General features: G+C 43.4%; 1 protein-coding gene across 2 annotated transcripts in view; it reads left to right on the forward strand.

The window, feature by feature from the left end:
• Positions 1-14,625, forward strand: part of Ttc39b (tetratricopeptide repeat domain 39B) — a 112,354-nt gene that overhangs the window by 38,631 nt on the left and 59,098 nt on the right. The window contains exon 1 of one of the 2 annotated variants that reach the window (XM_041651311.1): positions 4,331-4,562. The exons of the other annotated variant lie outside the window; for it this stretch is intronic. The gene's annotated coding sequence lies outside the window, so the exon portion shown is untranslated. Of the gene's footprint in view, positions 1-4,330; positions 4,563-14,625 lie in introns of those variants that run through there. 2 annotated transcript variants of the gene reach the window in all.

Genomic DNA, 14,625 nt, shown 5'->3' on the forward strand with positions numbered 1-14,625 from the left:
ACTTTTAAACAGATTTTGATTGTCCAATGCAACAGTATGAATTCTTTCAGATTATTTCTCAGTACCCTTTGACATGGATTGAATTTTGTCTGTCAAATTAATGTTACCCTTTCCAATAGTATTAATGTTTTCAGGTAACTTTTGATTTTCGATGGTATTAATCCTGTCAGCTATCTGTTCATTATTAGTCTGTAAAGACTGTATCATTTCTAAAAGTACCTCATTCTTGATTCTGTTATCAAACCATTTTCTTAAGGATATAATATGAAAAACAAAACTAAGTCCCAATATTCAATAAGTGGATGTATCAGAAAACCCATATAAACCTTGCAGAATACCATCCATAGTATAAGCAAAAATGTTATTAAATTCCTGGATGGTAATATTGTCTGCAATTATATAACTTTCAAGTTTATTGATTTATTTATTAATCAAATAGTTATCTTTGTTGTGAGATTTTGGTAAATTGTTGTAGGTTTAATAATTTTTATTGGCCAGCAGGTGTTGCAGTTGCAGTTGTGTGGCAGTGAGATGCAATCAGAGGCAACACAAAACGTCCCACACCACTTTGGTTCCGCATATTTGTGCCTGGTTAAATACTGACAAGTATGCTTTGCTCTTTGCTTAAGTATAACATTGAGACATTTGAAACATTTGACTTTAATACTGAGGCTTGGGTAGGAGAAAATTTCCAAAGGTATGAGGAGACATCAAAATTTCAAATGTTTTAATTGTGGTAGAATAGGACATTTGAGAAGGCACTGTAGACAAGGGATTTCTAGAAATAATGTCTCCTCTGGGAATGACAAAAATAAAAGGTATCAACTTTCTGGATTATGTAGGAGGTGTGGCAAAGGCTGACATTGGACCAATGTATGCAGACCAACAAAAGACAGAGAAGGCAACATGATACCATTGGGAAACTTCTTGGGGGGGCCTCTCACAGGCCCCTGAGTCAAACATGGTCCAGTTATTCCCAGTTACTATGGAGGACTTGTCTCATCAGGGAAATTTAAAAATCCATTGCCTGATGTAAAAAAAAAAATGCTGTTCTATATGATGGAATAAACATGGAGGATGAATCAAAAATTCCAATAGGAAATAAGAAATGTATATTCTGGCAGACTTCTGTTAATGATCAAAGACCAAAACTAAGAGTGCATATAACTAACACTGTAATTGAGAGATTACTAGACATGGGTGTGGACATGAGTATCATTACTTCAGAATCTTGGCATCTGAGTTTTCCTCTTCAAGAGGCAGATGTTCAATTCCTAGGAATTGGAACCCTATCTCAAGTGAAACAAGGCACGAGGTGGATTGACTTCATTGGGCCAGAAAGACAGAGAGGAAGGCTGAGGCCATCTGTGGCTAATAATGCAGTGAATTTATGGGGTTGTGACCTGCTGCAGCAATGGAATACCCAGATTAACATTCCTGCAGTCCCAGAAATGCATGTTTCTGCGAAGGATATTATAAGGCACTATACACAAAGGTCAACAGCCATTCAGGCTGTACAAGAACACAAAGCAACTACCAAACCTTTACAGGTACCAATGATCCTGCCTTTAAAATGGTTAACTGAGAAACTAATATGGGTTAAACAATGGCCTTTAACAGAAGAGACAATGCAGGCTTTAGAGCAGCTGGTACAGGAGCAACTAGATGCTCACCATATTGAAGAATCAACCAGCCCTTGGAATACTCCTGTATTTGTTATTAAAAAGAAATCTGGAAAATGGAGAATGGTGACAGATCTAAGAGCTGCCAAAAAAGTAATTCAACCAGAACTCCAAATAGGAACCTCAGAAAAACCCTATTAAATACTCAGACTATTTGCAATTATACCAGATAGTAATCTTGGAACTTAACTACCATTTTACTTTCACAGGATCCCATAGAAAGAACATTACCCCCATGACAGCTGGAGGTAATTCTGGAAGATTTCATCTCCTCTCCCAACAAAGTTTGTCCTCAGGGTTAGGAACATCAATTAGGGGTTGATTATAATTGATATAGGGTTGGGTATTGGGGTGAAAATTATGTATGCTCAGGGATCTCTTTGGAAAAAAAAGAGGGAAATTGGATGGGATAATAGGTGAATTAGTGTGAGCTTACACTAATAATAATAGTGAGTAATAGAGTGAATACTTGTGAGCTATTATTTATAGACAATTTACATTGGTATAGATTCTTGTATATTGATACAAATTCAAATTACATTGAATATGTTCCTATTTCTGTCTACAATATTTGTACACCTAGGCAAAATTATTTTTTTCATATTGTATGCATTCATGCTTCTACCTCTGTTTAAGATATTTTATATATTGATGCAATTTTAGCATAAATTTATCATATTGTACTATATATTTCTACCTCTGCTCAAGATACTTGTACATTGTTTACATTTTGAGGTCATTGTCCTCATTTGCTGTACAGTTGTTTAAAGATTGTTTAATATTTTAATATGAAGTCAGTCTTTATGCTATATATGTATTAAAAATTATAGACCAATAATCATCCATTTTTTCATACTTATAGTTAGACTAATCAGGTTCTTTAGAAACATAGAGATTGTATTCTGCATAAATAAGTAATCTTCAGTCACTTCAAAGAACTGTAGAATATGGTATTTAAATAACTTGGGGTTCTGTTGATGTGAGACACAGTTGCTCCTGGCAGCTCTGATCTGTTCCTCAGAGAATGTTGGGCACTGAAGACAATTCACTTGGAGCTTGTTTTCTTCTTGGCAAAACTGGCCTTTGGGCAAGGAACTGCCCATGCCTTGACTACTGACAAAATGCAAGGTGTCTGGACAGGACAAGCAGGATACAAGAGAAAGACTGTCAAATCTTGCCAAGACAGGATAAGACAGTTCTGAAAATTTTCCTGCCTCTGAAAATGGTCTATCAGTTACTCTAGGCCTTAGCCAAAGTTGGTTGCTCCAATGTTGCAAATGAGACTTTGGGTGATTGGCCAGGTAGCCAGTTGTCTCTGTCATTTATTACATATTTTGGAAGTTGCTTGATTATACTTCCTGTTTACTTAAGTAATTTTATTTCCCTTGTCAGGTGTTTGATGGAGTTGAAGACTAGATAATCATAGTTAACTTTCCTCTCATGATTTAGCTAAGCTATTTCTAATACAAGACTTAGATTCCTTAGGATAAGATAATTATTGAAACATTTATCACATGTTTCTTGCTTGATATTGTTTATGCTGGCTGTAATTCTAATTTTATACTTGATATTTGTTCTTATTGTATATTGTTTTATATTAGGCTTAGACTTCTCTTATTTAAACAAAAAGGGGACTCCTCCAGCCAATAGCCTTTAAGATACCAGCTCACTTGGACGTGACCTCTTACACTATAAATGCTGATGTAAAGCCCGCTAACTCTCTCTTCTGGCTGCTGGATTCAGTTCCTGTTCCCTGTTTGTGGAGAGGACTGTGATCTGTGAGTCTACCCCTAAATAAATAACCCTTTATTATACTCAATTCTGAGCTAGTGTGGGGTTTCTTTTTAGCATCCATCTTCGTGGGATATTTGTTCTCCATCATCCCAGGAACAATCATGCAACTCAAAAATAATACGTAACTTGGAAATCAATATTACTAAAGAAAAAAATGTTAATTGTTAAGTTCCATTCATATGACATAGGACAGAGAAAAATATCCCAAGTAAATTGTTACAGAATATTGACAATGATTATCTCTGTGCTATGGGATTGTGTCTGGATTTATTTTTCTTCATTTCCTAGTTCCTATTTATAATCTGGAGATACCACCTTCTTATACTTGGTGGTAACTCCCCGCACACGACAGTGTCTTATATAGCCATATCAACAATCACAACACAGATAAAACTATAACCAAAAAACACAACTCCAAACTCAAGCCCACTTGAAATACCGTTTATCAAATGTCAGTTTGAACCTGGCCTTTCTGGCAGCCTTGCTTTGCCTGTCTCATGATGGGGATTTGTCACTGACACAACCTGCCAGACTGACTTCCCATCTTCAGTGTTCCTTTAAAGTGTGTTTTAAGAAAGTCCATGGGTATAAAATATAAGTCACGCCTGGGAATAGCAGCCTGTCCTTACTTTTTCTTAAAACAACAAAGTAATTGATGCTATCCCTTGATAGAGAAATGCCTAGGTTAGGTGAAAAGTTATTGGATGCTCCTGTGGTTTTTATTCACCCGGCTATCTGTAAACAGTGATGGATTAGGACTAGGCTGCAGCAGAGATTGGGGGAAGAAAATCTCCCAGCATCCCTTCCTGCGGAAGCAGCCGCCACAGCAGTGAGTGTAGCTGCCACCGTAACTGACAGGTCTTGAAGTCACCCCGCAGTGCTCTGGGGGCCATCAGATGCCTGGTTACCTCTTTGCCGGGATCTGGAGGCCGGGGAACGAAGCAGAAGTTGAAGATTTCTGCTGGTCTTTATACTGAGGAATGGTTCTTTTAGTTGGCTTTTGAAAAGATCTGGTAGAAGAGAGGGAAGACAGCTTTAATAGTGGAGCTGTGTTCTCTGCTCTGAAGTTACAGCCGCTGGGAGTCTGTGAGTATGCTGTGTTTATTCAGCGGTTCTGGGGACACAATTACAAGGTTCTCTTTAAGTCTGGGAGGATTTATTTAAGGAAACCTTTGGGGGGGGGAATTAAAGAGTTCCGTTTGAATAGAGACCTGCAGATTTTGTTAGATGACATTGTCCTTTTAGCTTCCTGTCAAGCTTGCCGGGGCTTCCCACGCCCCCTCCCTTTTTTGAATCGTCTGAGGGTGAGTGCTGTAATTGCAGAAAACAGCATGCCTGCGTCTGTGCACTGCCTGCGCTGCAGAGGCTGTGGTCTTCCCTGGTGCCAGGGCTGCTGACCGATGCTGCAAGGTGTGCCCTGGGGCTCCCCAAGACTCCCACAGCAGAACAATGGCAGCAGGAGGAGCTCACTTGTGCTCTCTGTGCTCATCTTAGGTCCTCTACGGCCGCTTTCTAGCTTTTTGTTTTGTCTTGTTACGATATTAAAACCTTAAAGATGAGTAAAGTGGTGTTCATTCAGAAATAGCCCGTGTCCTTTATCCTAGACTTCACCTCCAGCTGGGTGGTGTTAGCTGCAGCCCATGTCTGTGGCAGGTCATGGTGAATGTGAGCCCTGGGAAGTGAGCTCTGCTTCCTGACCTTTTAAAGTTGTACATTGGAATTACTGCTGGGGTATGTGTGTGTGTGTGTGTGTGTGTGTGTGTGTGTGTGTGAGAGAGAGAGAGAGAGAGAGAGAGAGAGAGAGAGAGAGAGAGAGAGACAGATCCTGAACTCAGAACTTCTGTCCTGAGTCATTGTGTGTGTGTGTGTGTGTGTGTGTGTGTGTGAGAGAGAGAGAGAGAGAGAGAGAGAGAGAGAGAGAGAGAGAGATACAGATCCTGAACTCAGAACTTCTGTCCTGAGTCATTGTATGTGTGTGTGTGTGTGTGTGTGTGTGTGTGTGTGTGTGTGTATGGCACAGATCCTGAACTCAGAACATCTGTCCTGAGTCATTGTGTGTGTGTTTGTATGTGTGTGTGTGTGTGTGTGTGTGTGTGTGTGTGTATGACACAGATCCTGGACTCAGAACTTCTGTCCTGAGTCATTGTGTGTGTGTGTGTGTGTGTGTATGTGAATATATGTATATGACACAGATCCTGAACTCAGAACATCTGTCCTGAGTCATTGTGTCCCACTTTTCTCTTCTAGAACTCACCATAGGCTGCAACTGTTCCTTTTCTGGATTGGTGAACGCACCCTAAGCATTTTGTTAGCATAAAGATTGGTTTGGCCCTAACATGTTCTTACTGGTCTTTATCAGTTGGCTATCGATCTCCTCCCTCTATCTTTAAACCACATAAAGGTGACTTTTAGAAGTGATATATCCAGAGAGTGGTAGTCAGAATACTTTTAAACAGCAACTGGTCATAGTTGTCTTTGTACATCTACTATGCTTGACTTAGGCAGATATAACATGTAAGCTTTGTGGGTGCCAGAATTTGGTTAAATGGAGGATTTTTTAAAAAAAAAAAAGAAAAGAAAAAAGAAAAAAATCCCTGCCACCTAGAGATCAAGCATCTGCTGCTTTTATTTTTAAACATTTTGTCATACCTAAGTGCAGCAACTTGAATTTAATTAGGAAGGATGCTAAATTTAGGATCCCTGCCTTTAAGCTTGCAAAGACCGTTCGTTCATTCATTCATTCATTCATTCATTCATTCATAAATGTTCACATTTGTTGCCAAGATTTTCCCAAGCTCTGGGGATATAACGCTGCAGAAAATACTGTACTTGGACTCCCGGAGCAGATATTTTTAGTAGGCAAAGGAGGCCGTTGAAACCTAATTTCCAGGTTATTTCATTCGAGCTGTGGTGAGCCTTTCAGCTCTGTGGCTACAGGCTGCTTTGTGAGCAGCTTTATGTGGGCCACATAAATGCTTGTAACCAGCGCTGCCCCAGGCTGTCAGTCACAGAGCCTCTGAGATGGAGGTGTTAGAACCGAGTTCATTAGTTCAACAGCTACGCTGTAAGCACCGTAAGTACAGGGTTTAGATCAGAAAGGACTGGTTTCTGTTTTGGCTGGTCCACCAGGGAAGGGAGGGAAGGATATTGGTTATTATGTACACTCTGTGCCATCATTTCCCTGTCCTAGGGGAAAAGATAGAGCTGGGGTCTTCCTCAAAGGTTTTCTGAGCCGGGCCCAGTGCTTTTGGTCCATTCTGCTCCTCCTCTTCCTCCTTCTCCTCCTCCTCTCTCTTTATAGTAACAGACCTGTCAGTGGACATACAGATGAGGAAAAGAAAGTTCACAGAGATCAACCCTATCATCGCCTGGGGTCACTCAGCGTGACAATTGTAATGGCACCCCTTGTAAGCTGGCAGACCTGTGCTCCTTGGGGTGATTGCATTGTGTGTCCCAGCTGAAGGATGATTGGGGGCAGCGTCCCCCAATTTCTTCTGGTGTAAACTTCAGTGTATTTCTGGATATCGTGCATCATGAACAATAAAGTGATTATTTCCTTTGGCCCCAAGCCCAGGTCTTCCTATCACTTTACAGTTGTTTCCCCCTGCTGGCATATGCCTCATCCTCGGCTCCCTTCAGAAAGGAGAGCGCTGTGTGTGGACAGGCTGAGCTTCAGCCTGAGCCAGGTGAGCCCACGCGAAAGGCACGGGCGAGGTTCACCCGAGGAAAGGGATGGTGGTGGGAAGAAGCCGTCTTTCCTGTACTTGGTGTGCAGATTGCTGCCCATCCAGTCAGAGAGCTGTCTGTCAACCTCGGCAGTGTTCCACGGAGTCACACAGGCAGGGAGTGACTTCATCCAGCAAGTCTCCCGGACCTGCCACAGTTTCTAGCTGGCCATGTGGCTTCTTGGTGGGAAGTGTGACAAAGAACTTGTGAGCCCAGGGCCCTGTTGACACCACACTCCTCGCCCCAGACCCCTTGTGCTCCAGCGTCACCTCACACCTTAAAGCCTGCAACTTTGGCTAAGCTGTGTTGTGCCCTGCAGGTGGGAACAGCTTGTGCTTCCAGAGTTCCTCCTAGCGGGGCTCTTCTGAAGCTTGTTTGAATCTTGACGACTGTGTCCACTTGGAATTGTCTACCCTGTGACTGTACTCCACCCTGAAGATGCAAACACGTTGGACAGGCCAGGCCTGTGGGTGTTGGAGACCCCTCCCCAGACTGACAGCCTGGCAATAACCAAATTGCCAGGTGACCTTGGTGAGGGTGAGGAGCTGAGCGGCAGTGCTGTTTGTTCTAAAGGAGACTTGGGGCTTAGCATGCGGATTTGATGCAGATCTCACGCGTGGTTTCCTCTTCTTTTGACGGTTCACTAGTTCACAGGTGGGGGCAGCCCTTAGCGACCATTAGGTGGGGGTGAATGGATTTCTTCAGTGATCCTCTTAGATTCGTGGGTTATAGGAGACTTTATTTGGAATCATTGCAGGTGGCTGCACTTTAGAAAGAGAAGAACAGGGGCTACGACTTGAATTTCCCCCGTGGTCGGGGCTGTGTTCACTGTCTTAGACAGTAAGGCAGAATTCGAGCCTTACAGTTGTCCACAAACCAGGACGTGTAACATAAACAACAGGTAGTTTAGTTGCTGTTCACCTTCTCAGTAATTTAGGGTTTCTCCTTCCTTCTTTGCTCCCTCCCTCCCTCTCTCTCTTCTGCAATAGCAGCCGTTCCCTCTGATAGTTTCATACCACACAGCCTGAATAAATATAGCATATCAGCACGGAAGTGTGGGAGAAGAGTCAGTGCCGGTGCTTGATTTCTCGACTACTTATTTCTATGCCTGTCCTTCCATGCACACACACCCATCAGCGTCTGCCCACTAATACACTCCCGTGTCCCTGTTTCATGCACCGCTCACTACAGTTGAAAAAGCAGGCTGACGCTCCTCAGCGAGCAGAGACAAACTCATCTGAGGAAATGGCTTTTGGGCGACTTAACTTTTTCTCTTCTCCTGGATTAGGAGGTAAAAGGAAAGGAATTCTTGTCTTTGTAACAGTTGTTATTTAAAGACGTCCTGCTATTCCTTGTTTCAACTCTGACTTTTTTTTTTTTAAATGAACAACTTCTTCCCAGCCATCCTCACCCTGAAAACCCGCATTTGCTATGCACCCTGCAAAAATCTGCTTCCGTGCCAGGAGGGGCGTGGTCACTGGCCAAACACTGCTTTTAGGATTGCTGGAGACATTAGGTAGAAGCGCTGAGGAGCAGGAATGAATGCCTTCCCTGGCCTGTGTCTGGGAAGCTCTTGGCTCTCCTCGTCTTAAGGGGCACAACAACATTGCCACCCTGGCAACCCTTCCATTTATTTATGTGCTGGCTCCAGCTAAAAGGTGATTTTACAAACGGAGTACATCACCTTGTGGGAGCGTCCCCATGAGGTTGACTGAGCCCGGAATTGTTCTTTCCTGCTCTTGCCGAGGCCTGCCATCACGACGGCTGCCACACATGGGGTGGTGCCCGGCTTTGCCTTTCGTCCTGGTAGACTGCTTCCTCAATTCTCGGGGGTACTCTGGTGCGGAAGGATGAGAGCGGTGAAGTAAATTTACTGCTGGAAGCGAGTCCTCCAATAGAGAAGAGGACCCCCCCCCACCGCCCCGCATTTGCCTTTCAGTTAAAAGAGTGAGCTGAGTGGTTAGACCCAGGAGGATCAACCAGGAGCTGCACACCTCTCCTGCCAGTCTGCCACCCTGTTGTCATTGGTTTCTAGTGTCACAGGAAATTTGATTTGCTCTGCCTGAGGGAAGAAGTTGGGAAGGTCTAGGTTCCTGTTCTTGGGAGTTTGCTGTGTCTTTGGGCAAGGAGAACAGCACTGTTTGGGGACAGTTTGAACAGACAGCGGTTTCCCTCTGCCCACTTAGTGAGTCAGGCCTGACATACTCCATACTCAGTGTGGAAATGAACGTTTATTCTTTCCTAGTGATCTTACTTTTCAACGAAGCCCCAATTCCCACCAGGAACTGAAAACAAACCAACACGAAGCTGTCAGTGAAGTTGGCTTTCAGATTTCCAGGGCTAATTTCTGGAGAGATGGTGGAGTGGGGTGTGGCGAGGGAGGGTCACTACCCAGTGGAGTATGAACTGAACTGCAGCTGTACCTACCTCCTTCCCTCCCTCCAGGGCGAAGCTGCTACAGTGGGAGGCTGGGGAGGGGCTCCTGGTAGGACCCACTGTCAGGCCTTTGCACTGGCTGTTAGCCCCCGCTGTCTGTGTGTGGCTGTGGGGATTGTGGAGGCATGGGGTGGTGGCTGTGGGTGCTTGTAGGTGCCTGTGGGGCTTGTGAGTGGGCATGGCCCTGATCCTGGGGCTTAGCACTCTTTCTTGGTCTCGGTTGGCCCACAGGAACCCCAGGTCCTGAAACTACTCCCACTTTGCCACTAAGCTAGCCTGAAAACGTCTTATTTGGTCGTTATCTGAGAGACTCTTTTTCATAGTAGGGTGCATGGGAATCTTTCGAGTAAACTAAGTTGTTTGTTTGCTTGTTTTTCTTGATACAGGGTTTCTTTCTCTGTGTGTCCTTTGGCTATCCTGCAACTCACTCCATAGACGAGGCAGGTCTCGAACTCACAGAGATCCGCCTGCCTCTGCCTCCCGAGTGCTGGGATTAAAGGTGGGCATCACCGTGCTCTGGTGGCTTGAACGAAGTTTTTTATTTTATTTTATTTATTATTATTATTATTATTATTATTATTATTATTATTATTATTATTTTGGAGACAGGGTTTCTCTGTGTAACTCTGGAGTCTGTTTTGGAACTCACTTTGTAGATCAGGCTGGCTTTGAACTCACAGAGACCCTCCTGCCTCTGCCTCCCGAGTGCTGGGATTAAAGCCTGCACCACCACCACCACCCCGCTGAGCCAAGCTTTTGATGTGCTTCTGTTTACTTAGTTCTGCCTGTGCGTCTTGCTCTGAAGTTAAAAACTTTATGACCCTGAGAACCAACCTTAAGTGTCTTCTTTCCCTGGCTGTTATTTTTGATTTCCTTTGCCGTTGTTGGTCTTAGCACAGTGAGTGTGTCTAGGTTGGTGGGTAGATCAGGGGTGGCTGGTCTGCTCAGGGGAGGGTGGTGCCACCCTGCAGTTGCTCTCTGGTTCCTCTGTCCAGTCAGCATAATGCTAATCGAAGGTTCCCTTGCCGAGCACAGGGCTAGGTGCTGTGGCACTGTCCTTCAAGATGCTTCCGGTCCCGGGAAGAGTCAGTTGCTTAGGGCTCACTTTGCTCAGCCTGCATACCCTGTCTGTATTAACACCACTTACGTGGCGACAGTTAGCATCCTGCCATGTTCATCAGTTCACTTTTAAGGAACTCACTATTTCACTACCATGTCGCTAAGCCACACCTCTCTCAAAAATCATTTATTACTGCCATGTGTGTGTGTGATGTGTGTGAGAGCGGATGCACATGTGCCACAGTGTGTGTGTGGGGGGGGGGGGTCAGAGAACAGCTTTTGGGAGATGGTACTCTCCTTCCACCTTTATGTGGGTTCCAGGGAGTAATTCAGGTTGTCGGACTTGTGTGGCAAGCACTCTTACCTGCTGAGCCGTGTCTGTGGGCACCACGTCATATCTTCTTCATACAGGACTTATCACTTGGATTTTATTTTGTTTGTGCGTTTTCAGACATCAGCTCTCTATAGAGCCTGGGCTAACCTCACAATATTCAACCCTGGCTGCCATCTCCACAGTCCTGTGTACATAGTCCATGAGCACAGTCTCCAGTACATAGGAAATTACAGTTGACAGTGTACTGCTTCCTGTCCTGTCAGAGCCAGTTCCTCCAGTAAAGAGGAAATCCCCATTCAGCTGCGCCCCCTCGGAAGGTCTGTGATCCCCACTGCCAGGGAGGCTAAGGCAGGAAGAAGATTGAGAACTCAGGGCCTGTCTGGACAACTTAGCGAAGCCTTCTTGGAACACACGTGAGAAGAAGGCTGGGCACTGAGTGGTGGAGCGCTTGCTTCAAGGGCAATCCCCAGGACCTCATGTAAGACGGGAATCGGCCATAGTTCATTTCAGTAAAGGCAGACAACAGTGAAGAAACAGGCTGAGCAAGACAGGGGTGGCACACCCCTTTAATCCCAGCACGAGGCAGAGGCAGGTGGATCTCTGTGAGTTCAAGGCCAGCCTGGTCTTCAGAGCGAGTTCCAGTACAGCCAGGACTACACATAGAAACCCTGTTTCGAAAATCCAGAAAGAAAAACGAAGTGATAAAGCCTGTCCTAGTGGAGGACGTAGTAACGTTCAGATAGACACAACCACAGTGGTGAAGGAAAATTGGAAGATTTCTGAGTGGTCTAAAATGGTGTGGGAAAAACATTAGGTAGAGAAACATCCTGACTTCTTCACCTGGGGAGGGCTAAAAGCAATAAATTACACTGTGCTTGCCTATTTTTAGCTTCATTTTGTGCTGTGTGATATGCATGGCATGTTCAGAATTTATTTCCTTAAATTAATACTTGAATGTTTCCTTAGTAATTTGAGCTTAAATATTCCTTTTCCTGATTGCGAAAACAATGTATGATCTTGTGTGAAAATTTGGAGAAGATGGAGAACAATTACGTTCTTATTACCCTGTGACGTTATCCATTGTATGTTCTTATAAAGAACCAGGGTGGGAAGGAGGGAAAAGGTCAGAGTAATGTTCTTCTGTTCTGATAGAAGTGGTGATGGCTAGGGGTGGTGTGGTGAAGGCTGAAGGGAAAACATGTCGAGTTCTGGGCTGTTTGTGTTCTCTCTCTCCCTCCCTCCCTCCTTTCCATCTTTTCTCCCTCCCATCCTCCCTCCCTCCCTTCCTCTCTCCTCCCCCACTGTGTATTTGTTTCTGATTTAAAAGCCAAGATTTATTTTTATTTGTATGTATGTTCTCTGTCAGGGATGTAGGCATGTACCACATGGGTGAGTTCCAAGATAGCCAGGGCAGCAAAGAGAAACTCTGTTTTGAAAAACAAAACAAATTAACAACAAAATAGTCCTATGTAGTATTTGAAAATTAGAGTGGAGCTTAAGTCAATAATGAAAAGACAGATAGCGCAATTAGAAATATGAAAAGAATCTGGATAGTTCTCAAAGAAGATACACAAATGGCCAAATAAGCGCCTTCAAAGATTCTTAATGTCATCAGCCATTAGGCAAATGTGAGTCAAAACCGCAAGGCAAGGGCTTGGCTCAGTTAGTACAGTGTTTGCTGCATGAGCACAAGGATTTGTGTTTGGATCCCAAGCAGCCAGTGCACACATCCATCACCAAAGCCCCACCTTGCAAAGCAGTTACCACACTCACCAAAATGACAAATGTTCTTCAAATTGTAAGGAAACTGGAGCTGTCCCATTTTATTGGTTCGATTATAAGTCCACATAACCACTTTGGAAAACAATTGATAATTCTTAAGTGTTAAATGTAGAGCCATCAATTTCCTGGCCTACTATTTTCACACACAATTTGTACACGAATATTAATAGCATCAGTCTTCAAGATGTACAAAAAGTGTAATGTCCATACATAATGAACAAATGAAATGATCACCAAATTTGGCATATCTTAGCTATGGCATATTACTTAGTATTAGATAGAATGGAGTATTGTTACCTGTTCCATAGAACATGCATGAGTCTTGGAAACATGGAAAGGGAAAAAAGCCAGTCATCCAAAACAGCATGTATGGTAAGTGCTAACTGTCCAGAAAACTAAAACCTGTAGATTCAAAAAGATTAGTGTTTGCGTATAATGAGAGGTCGTGAGGAAATGGAGAAGACAGTGAATAGGTTGGTCCTGGGATGATGGGGTGCTGTATGTTAGATTGTGGTGATAGTTGGAATCCTATGGGAAATATATTTCATAAATCTGTTTAAAACATTTAAAACACTAGAGTGTTCAAAACAATGCAAAATAAAGGCATATTTTACTTATATATTAATAACTGTAACTGAAATATACTATGTGGCCTTCTTTACTGTCAAGCAAATAAGATTTTTTTTTAACTATTTGAAAATATACTTTCTAATATAAGTATAGCAGTATTTAGAATAACTGTAGAACTAAGAAGCATTTAGGTAAAATTTAAAAGTTATGGGCCTGGAGAGGTGGCTCAGAGGTTAAGAACATTGGCTCCTCTTCCAGAGGTCCTGAGTTCAATTCCTAGCCACCACATGGTAGCTCGCAACATCTATAATGTGTTCTGGTGGCCGCTTATGGCCTCAATGCAGGCATACATGCAGGCAGAAGCCTGTATACATAATAAATAAATAGATAAATCTTAAATAAGTTGTGCTGATTGTGATGGTACATATTTTAAAACGGACCAATATAAAGATTTGGTGTTTCTCTTTTAAATCACTTCAACAGAATACCTGTGGTAGCTAAGCCGTACAGAGAAAAGGTTACTTTGCCCACACTTCTGGGAGTTCAGAGTTGTAGATCAGGCAGTCCTCCCCTGTGGTAAGGCTGACAGATGGTAGCTTGTGTAGGAACAGTCATGTTCTGAACAGGAGGAGAGGACGGGGATGGACACGCCAGGTTTGTACCTTTTATAACATTGTTCATGAGAGAACTCACAACACCCCAGTGATCTAAGGCTCTCCCACTAGATTCTACCTCCCTAGGGTTCACCACCTCCTCCTTGGGACCAGGTGTTTAATCACAATGGACTTTGTAGTGGGCAGGGCAGACTCAAGTCATAGCAATGTATATAGATGTAAAGATGCGATACTATAGAGGGTATTTTTGCACAAAACTTGCAATATTATAAAAGGCATTTGTAATAATATAATGAAGTCTGAATAAAAAAATCCACCAAGACTTCTTAATATAACTTTATAAAGTAACTTTTTATTTATAACGATATAATAGAAAGATCCCCAAATACCAGTTAACAAACCAGATGACTCACATCTGTTGGCCTGCACTGATCAGAAAGCTGAAGTACTGGCCAGGGTATGAAGTGTGGGGACCAATGGATGTGTGGAATAAATGTGTCCGGAACCAGGCCACTCACGCAGGAGCTTGTCCTCTCAGGGGTTGCTGCATAGTGTGGCATTGTCAGCAAATACTCACTGCAGCATCAACACCTGCCTCGGGCTGTTGACCAACAGGAAGATCATTGAG

This window comes from Microtus oregoni, unplaced genomic scaffold, assembly GCF_018167655.1.
Source record: "Microtus oregoni isolate MIOR12 unplaced genomic scaffold, Mior012 000005F_ref0000423, whole genome shotgun sequence".
NCBI lineage: Eukaryota > Metazoa > Chordata > Mammalia > Rodentia > Cricetidae > Microtus > Microtus oregoni.